Source organism: Chiloscyllium punctatum, chromosome 34 (genome assembly GCF_047496795.1).
Source record: "Chiloscyllium punctatum isolate Juve2018m chromosome 34, sChiPun1.3, whole genome shotgun sequence".
Lineage (NCBI taxonomy): Eukaryota > Metazoa > Chordata > Chondrichthyes > Orectolobiformes > Hemiscylliidae > Chiloscyllium > Chiloscyllium punctatum.
In genome coordinates this window covers 44,486,457-44,495,254 of record NC_092772.1, presented here as the reverse complement: position 1 = coordinate 44,495,254, position 8,798 = coordinate 44,486,457, and the positions used below count along the sequence as shown (strand labels likewise).

At 43.6% G+C, this 8,798-nt stretch overlaps 1 non-coding gene across 1 annotated transcript; it reads right to left on the bottom strand.

Moving 5' to 3' along the window:
- Nucleotides 1–7,643: 7,643 nt before the first annotated feature.
- Nucleotides 7,644–7,715, bottom strand: trnae-uuc (transfer RNA glutamic acid (anticodon UUC)). Its single transcript has one exon. It is a non-coding gene; the product is annotated as a tRNA-Glu (tRNA).
- Nucleotides 7,716–8,798: the final 1,083 nt, after the last annotated feature.

Below are 8,798 nucleotides of genomic sequence, written 5' to 3'. Positions count from 1 at the left end.
ACAGCACCTTTACAGAGGTTATCAAATTTAAATGCTGAGCTTATTAGCATTATCACATTGGTTGGGTATTCAAATAGTTAAGTTATTCTAAATGCTATTTTCTTTTGTTCATGTTTCAACAGTAGTGTTTAAATGAATTCTGTTTTGCTTAAAGCCAAGTGGTTTGACCAGCTGCAACACTTCCTGAATATCCATTTTAGATCTGCCTTTAAAATAGGAAACATTATAGCCTCGGTTATCTATTTACAATGCTTTGAGGGGATCTGGACTGGTCCATAACAGACTGGGGTCGCTTGGTGGGATTTATTCTATAGTTCCAGTTTGGGCTTAGGGTTATAGAACATAGAACATAGAACATAGAAGAATACAGCGCAGTACAGGCCCTTCAGCCCTCGATGTTGCGCCGATCAAAGCCCACCTAACCTACACTAACCCACTATCCTCCATATACCTATCCAATGCCCGCTTAAATACCCATAAAGAGGGAGAGTCCACTACTGCTACTGGCAGGGCATTCCATGAACTTACGACTCGCTGAGTGAAGAACCTACCCCTAACATCAGTCCTATATCTACCCCCCCCCTAATTTAAAGCTGTGCCCCCTTGTAATAGCTGACTCCATACGTGGAAAAAGGTTCTCACTGTCAACCCGATCTAACCCCCTAATCATCTTGTACACCTCTATCAAATCACCCCTAAACCTTCTTTTCTCCAATGAAAACAACCCCAAGTGTCTCAGCCTTTCCTCATAGGATTTTCCTACCATACCAGGCAACATCCTGGTAAACTTCCTCTGCACCCGTTCCAGTGCCTCCACATCCTTCCTATAGTATGGCGACCAAAACTGCACACAATATTCCAGATGCGGCTGCACCAGAGTCTTATACAACTGCAGCATAACCTCAGGACTCCGGAACTCAATTCCTCTACCAATAAAAGCCAGTACGCCATATGCCTTCTTCACTGCACTATTTACCTGGGTGGCAACTTTCAGAGATCTGTGTACATGGACATCAAGATCCCTCTGCTCTTCCACACTACCAAGTAGTCTACCATTAGCCCAGTAATCCATCTTTTTATTACTCTTACCAAAGTGAATCACTTCACACTTAGCTACATTGAACTCCATTTGCCACCTTTCTGCCCAGCTCTGCAGCTTCTCTATATCCCGCTGTAACCTGCCATATCCTTCCTCACTGTCTACAACTCCTCCGACTTTCGTATCATCCGCAAACTTGCTCACCCAACCTTCTAACCCTTCCTCCAGGTCATTTATAAAAATGACAAACAGCAATGGTCCCAAAACAGATCCTTGCGGAACACCGCTAGTGACGGCACTCCAAGATGAACCTTTGCCATCAACTACTACCCTCTGTCTTCTTCCAGAGAGCCAATTCCTAATCCAAACCTCCAACTCACCCTCAATGCCATATCTCTGTATTTTCTGCAGTAGCCTACCATGGGGGACCTTATCAAACGCCTTACTAAAATCCATATATACCACATCTACCGCTTTCCCCTCATCTACCTCCTTAGTCACCTTCTCAAAGAATTCAATAAGGTTTGTGAGGCACGACCTGCCCTTCACAAAACCATGCTGACTATCCTTGATCACATCATTCTTATCCAGATGTGCATAAATCCTATCCCTTACAATTCTCTCTAAGACTTTGCCCACAACAGAAGTGAGACTCACTGGCCTATAGTTACTAGGATTATCCCTACTCCCCTTCTTGAACAAGGGAACCACGTTTGCTAGCCTCCAGTCCTCTGGCACTACTCCTGTCGACAAAGAGGATACAAAAATCAAGGCCAATGGCTCTGTAATCTCCCTTGCTTCCCAGAGAATCCTAGGATAAATGCCATCAGGCCCAGGGGACTTATCTATTTTCACCCTTGCCAGAATTTCCAACACCTCTTCTCTACATATCTCAAAGCCATCCATTCTACTTATTCGTGCCTCAGTATTCATATCGACAACAATGTCCTGTTCCTGAGTGAATACTGACGAAACGTATTCATTCAGCGCCTCCCCAATCTCTTCAGCCTCCACACGCAACTTCCCATTACTATCCTTGATTGGACCTATTCCTTCCCTAGTCATCAGGTTGTTGGACTCGAAGGCAGCACGTGGTAGGTGTTGGTGTTTTAATGTTCTAGGCATTGAATTCGGTTGGTTTAGGCAGTGCTTGGTTTAGTAATGACTTTTTCATTGCTAAGGGTTTTCTGGGAGTGGAAGAAGGTGATCAAGGAAAAGCTGCTGGAATTGGCAACCAAGCTGGAGTTGGAGCAGCCTCCTTCCGTGAGGAAAAGAGAGATAATTACAACAATAGCTCAGCATTTAAATTTGATGGAAATACCATCAGAATCCTTGGAAATGTCTAAATTTCAATTGAAAGTGAAGCAGCTTGAGTTAGAGGCAAAAGGAAAAGAAAGAGGAAAAGAAATGAGACAGTGTAAATTACAATTAAAAGCAGTGAAAAGAAAAAAAGAATGCACTGCCCAGCAGAACAAAAAGAAAAGGCTAAAATCTCTTTAACAGAGGAAAGGGAGAAAGAGAGAGTTTGAACTTCATAAATTGGCACTAAGACAGAAATGTCGGCTTAAAAGGATGGAGGTGAAGGCTGAAGGTAAGCTGAGTGAGGAGGAGAGTGAGGATGAGCAATCCCCAGGGAGCTAAAGGCCTGGGGGATCTGTTTAAATATATTCAAGCATTACCGAAGTTTGAGGAGAAAGATGTAGAAGCCTTTTCTCATCTCATTTGAGAAGCTGACTAAATAAACAAAGTGGCCAGTGACCATGTGGGTTTTGTTGATCCAACCAAAGCTCGGAGGTAGAGCCGGTGAGATAACTGACAAAGTGCAGTCAGTAATAAAACCCGTACCTACCATACCTATTCCTGCATATGAGGAACCTTTTACAAATGTCTTAATTGATTGTGTATGATCCTCTACCTCAAACAAAAAGTATGAATCTGTATTTGTTAACAATAATGGATGTTTCCTCTAAATTTCCAGAGGGTATTCCATTACACAATATCACAGCTAAAAGAATTGTAGAAGGGTCATTCAAATTTTTCATGAGATACGGACTACTCACAGAAATACAATCAGATCAAGAATCAAAGCTCACATCAAAATTATTCAAGAAAGTTATGGACAGCTTAGGAATAAACAACTCAAATTGACTGTATACCAGGGAGTATCGCAAGGTGTGCTAGAAAGGTGGCATTAGACATTAAAGGTCATGTTGAAGGCTTATATTCAAGACTATCCAGCTGATTGGAATAATGGAATTCTGATTTTACCTTTTGCGATCAATGAATCGACCAAATTCAGTGCATTTGAATTAGTTTTTGGGCATGAAGTGAGTGGACCACTAAAACTAATTAAGGAAAAATTGGTTAATCAGATTTCAGAGACCACACATTTGGACTAGGTGTCAATTTTTAGAGAATGGTTAAATAGAGAGGGGGATGTTGGCAAGACAGCATTTAAAAATATTGCAGCATACAATGAAACAGGAAGCAGGCAAGAAATCAATAATTCGAAAGTTTGCTGTTGGGGGTAAGGTATTCGTATTACTTCCAGTGAGATATGAATCTTTAAAAGCAAAGTTTAGTGAACCAAATCAAGTTGAAAGGAGATTGTGTAATGTGAACTATTTGGAAAGGACTCCAGACAGAAAGAAATCTCACCATGTGTCATGTGAATATGTTCAAAAGGAATTGTGATGGAGTAGGAAAGCAAAAGGAGAAAGTGTTACTGATTACAACACTGAGTGAAGAACCAAGTTCAGAGGATTCTGAATTGGACATTCCTCAAATTAAATTGGACAATGAGGAAGTTGTCAGAAGTTGGGATAAATTATTGAGTTATCTTCCAAAGGAAAATCGAAATGAAGGAGTTTTCACTATCGCATGAGGATATATGTGGAGATAAGATTAGATTACTTACAGTGTGGAAACAGGCCTTTTGTCCCAACAAGTCCACACCAACTCTCCGGAGAGCAACCCACCCAGACCCATTCCCCTACATTTACCCCTTCACCTAACACTACGGGCAATTTAGCATGGCCAATTCATCTAACCTGCACATCTTTGGACTGTGGGAGGAAACCCACGCAGACACATGGAGAATGTGCAAACACCACACAGACAGTTGCCTGAGGTGGGAATTGAACCCAGGTCTCTGGTGCTGTGAGGCAGCAGTGCTAACCACTGTGTCACCATGCCGCCCATGCTGGGAAATATTAATCTAATTGTGCATGATGTAGATATAGGAAATTTTGTTTCAATTAAACAAGATCCTTGGGGGATCTAAGATGGCGGCGATCTGAGAAGATCACACTGCAGAGCTTCGCATCGCAGCAGGAGCAGGACGGTCCTTTAACCCACCCAACCCAGGGCATCAGGATTTCTTGGGGTGTTGGAAAGATTGTGGAGCCCCAGGAAACGTTTAAAAATTGACTTACCTGTATTTTCAGCTGTCCAGAAATGCCTAAAAAGGGAGGAGGAGCATCTGAGGCCGGGCCTGCAGCTCAGCCTGCAGCAGCCTTGGAGCCGATTACTCTCCAGGACCTGGTGAACCAGGTCTCGAAATCTCATGAGATGTTGGGGAAACAGGTTGAAGAGAAGCTGACTTCAGTCTTTCTCATGCTGCAGAAGCATGAGCAGCGGCTGGGAGACCTGGAGAAGAGGACGGATGAGGTGGAGCACAGGGTCACAGTGGTGGAAGCTGATGCCAGTTCATTCAAGGATGAGATCCAAGCCTGAAGATGCAGGTTCATAATTTGCGTGACCAAGTGGATGATCTTGAAAACGGGCAGGAGAAAAAACATTCAGATCATCGGTCTGCTTGAGGGTAAGGAAGGTAAGCGGCCTGCAGAATTTATTGAAGATTGGCTTCCGAAATTCCTTGACTTGGAGGCTGGCATGAGAGGATTGAAGATAGAGAGGGCTCACCAGGTCACAGAGCGGAGATCGGGTCTGGGTTAACACCCTCGTCCTTTCCTAATGCGGTTCCATCATTACCGGGATAAGGAAAGAGTCATGGAGGCTTCCAGATTCCAGGGGAAGGATCCAAAGGCCCTAATTTACGAGGGGTCTAAGATCATGTTTTTTCAGGACTTTTCAGAGGCGGTGATCCAGAAACGAAAATCGTATGATGGTGTCAAGAGAAGATTGAAGGAGCTTGGTAGTCTGTACTCCCTGAGATATCCGGCAGTGCTTCGGATCACCTTAGATGGATCCATGCATCTCTTTGACACATCAGAGAAGGCAAGAGACTTTGTGGACAAACTAACCTAATTTAAACAATTGTAGTATGTATAAATATTGTTGCTTGGGTATGCGTTTATCATTCTGTAAAAGAAATGGAGGAAATCCGGTTGGAGCTTTGTTTTGCCCCCTTTTTTTCCCCTCTATTGATAATAATTTGGTTCAAACTATGTCTGGCGGTGGTTAAGATGTACATTTTAAATTTCTAAGTAAGGACATACCAAAGGATGGGTGGGGTATTTATTCTCCCTTTTTTTATAAAAGAATGTTTTTTTATTTATATTGGTATTCTGTGGGGTGTTTATTCTTTTTAGCTTGTGCTTGTGATGCGGCTCTAGCTGGGAGAAGTGAAGGTGGTTGTGATGATTAGATGCCTATTTGTGGGCAGTTCGGGATGGGTAGTTGCCCCCTCTGGGCAGGGAGTGGGTTCATCTACTCAGTGCTATTGGCGCTTTATATGTTGGTTTGTTATCTGGTTTTTGTTGTTTTTTATTTTTAATAATTTTGTATGTTTGTTAAATGTAGTGGCTTTAGTTTATGTAGTTTTTATATTTGGTGGACCATGCGACACTAAGGCTCAGCAATTTGTGGTTCGGGTTCCTCCTCTCTGGAATTTAAATGTAATAGCAGAAGATTATGGCTAATGATTTGATTAAATGGTGTACCTGGAATATCAAGGGAAGTCACTCACCAATTAAGAGGAAGAAGGTACTCTTGAGTCTTAGAAAGGAGAAGGTGGATGTTGCTTTGTTACAGGAGACACATTTGGATGACACGGAGCATCTGAAATTACTGCAGAATGGCTTTGACTGAGTTTATTTTTCATCATTTAATACCAGAAGTAGGGGAGTGGCTACATTGGTTTGGAAAAATCTCTCATTTAAATTGTTGGAATGTGTTAAAGACGCATACAGGAGGTTTGTAATTCTTAACGCCTTGAAGAATGGGGAAGAATATGGCATTTTAAATGTTTATTGTCCCTCAGCTCATCCTCTTAAATTCTTGGTAGATGCTTTTTCTAAACTGATATGTCTCAAGTCTCGGCATATCATTATAGGGAGGAGATTTTAACTGCCTCATGGACCTCACAGTAGACAGGTTACCTAAAGGTCCCTCGATACCCTCTGCACGAACTAAACAGTTAGTGGGTCTGTGTGAGGAATTAGGGTTGGTGGACGTCTGGAGGTGTCTCCACCCTACAGGTAGGGATTTCACATTTTTCTCCAATCCACATAGATGTCACACGAGGATTGATTTTTTTCTGACCCCTGTAGTAACCCTGGATCTGGTGGCATCTTGTACGATTGGTAATATTGCCATCTCTGATCATTCTCCAGCGTACCTCATGGTTGAGATTAAGAATGTTACAGTGGATTCAAGGTACTGGCGAATGGCCCTCTTTATTCTCATGGACAGCAAGTTTGTGGAGTATTTCTCTGGGGAATTTCGGGCATTCCTAGGCATCAACATAGGCTCGGTTGATAGCTCATCTGTTCTCTGGGAAACTGCCAAAGCTTATGCCAGGGGGTTAGTTATTTCATATTCCACCAGTAGGAAGTGGCAGAAGGGTGAGCAGCAACGTCTCCTTGAAGCACGGTTGAAGGCAGCCGAGAAGGCCTATTTTGACAGACCCTTGTTGGTCAAACTACAGAGAATGACGGCACTGTGGTCTGCACTAAATTCCGTGCTCACGCAGACGGCAAAGAAGGAGCTGGCTTTTGCAAAGTAAAGGTTATACGAGCATGGTGACAAGCCGGGCAAATACTGAGCATACCTTGCCAGAAAGAGAAGTGCCCCACAAACCATTACAGCGATTAGGGAAGGGTCTGCGAACCTAACATGTGACTCTAAAAAGATTAATATGGCGTTCCAGAGATTCTACTCTAAGTTATATCAGCCTGAGAATTGTGAGGAGGGGCAGGCCAAAATGGAATCCTTTTTTAGAGATCTGAAGCTCCCGGGTGTGACTTCTTTTTTTTTTTTTTAGATTAGATTACTTACAGTGTGGAAACAGGCCCTTCGGCCCAACAAGTCCACACCGCCCCGCCGAAGCGTAACCCACCCATACCCCTACATCTATATCTACCCCTTACCTAACACTACGGGCAATTTAGCATGGCCAATTCACCTGACCTGCACATCTTTGGAGTGTGGGAGGAAACCGGAGCACCCGGAGGAAACCCACGCAGACACGGGGAGAACGTGCAAACTCCACACAGTCAGTCGCCTGAGGCGGGAATTGAACCCGGGTCTCTGGCGCTGTGAGGCAGCAGTGCTAACCACTGTGCCACCGTGCCGCCCACAATAAATAACTGTATAGAGCAATTACGAAGAACGGGGAGCCTATAAACCCCCTGAAAACAGTTTCCCTGACCGGGAATCGAACCCGGGCCGCGGCGGTGAAAGCGCCGAATCCTAACCACTAGACCACCAGGGACTTCTGAACAACAGTCCTTTCTCAATGCCCCATTATCAGAGCAAGAAGTGCAGGAAGCTGTGAGGCAGCTTCAGAGTGGAAAGGCGCCTGGCCCTGACGGACTTCCCAGTGAATTCTTTAAGGAATTTATAAGTATACTGTCAGGCTCGATGCTCAATATGTTTAATGATTCATACAGTCATGATTGCCTCCCACCACCTCTGAGAGAGGCCAATATTTCACTTATCCTTAAAAAAGGGAAGGATCCGGAAGACTGTGCTTCATACAGGCCCATCTCACTCTTAAATGTGGACTTTAAGATCCTCTCTAAGGCTCTTGTGTTAAGGCTGGAATCTGTGTTACTCTCTATTAATAAAGAGGATCAGGCGGGCTTCATGAAGGGTCGCAGATCCTCCAATAATGTTAGGAGGCTGCTTAACATAATTCAAGCATGCCAACAGCAGTCAGTACAGGGATTGGTGATTTCTTTAGATGCAGAGAAGGCATTTGACTGAGTTGAGTGGCCGTACCTTTTCTATACTCTAGACCGGTTTGGTCTGGGCGAAGTTTTCATAAGATGGGTAAAGGTTCTCGACAGTGTACCTCTCGCTGCGGTCATTACCAACGGGGTACGATCAAGCAATTTTAATATCTCTAGGGGCAGCCGGCAGGGCTGTCCTCTTTCACCGTTACTTTTTACGTTGGTGATTGAACCATTGGCAGAGGCCATTCATGGGGATCTCAGTATATCAGCTCCAGAAGTGGGGTCAAAATAAGATCTTGTTGTATGCAGAGGATGTTCTAATTTTCTTGACAAATCCAGCAGTCTCAGTGCCTTGGCTGATACAATGCATTCACGTGTTTGGTGCTTTTTCAGGGTATAAGATTAATTTTGCTAAATCAGAGGCTATGCCTATGGGTGGTCTTACGAAAGAGTTGGCTCTTGAGAGTGACTATAGATTCCCATTTAGGTGGTCACAGGAGGGTTTTGTGTATTTGGGCATATTCATTACTTTACTTCTGGATTGGCTGTTCAAAGCCAATTTTACTCAATTATTTGAAAAAATTAAACAAGATCTCCAAAGATGGGAGGCACTTCCAGTC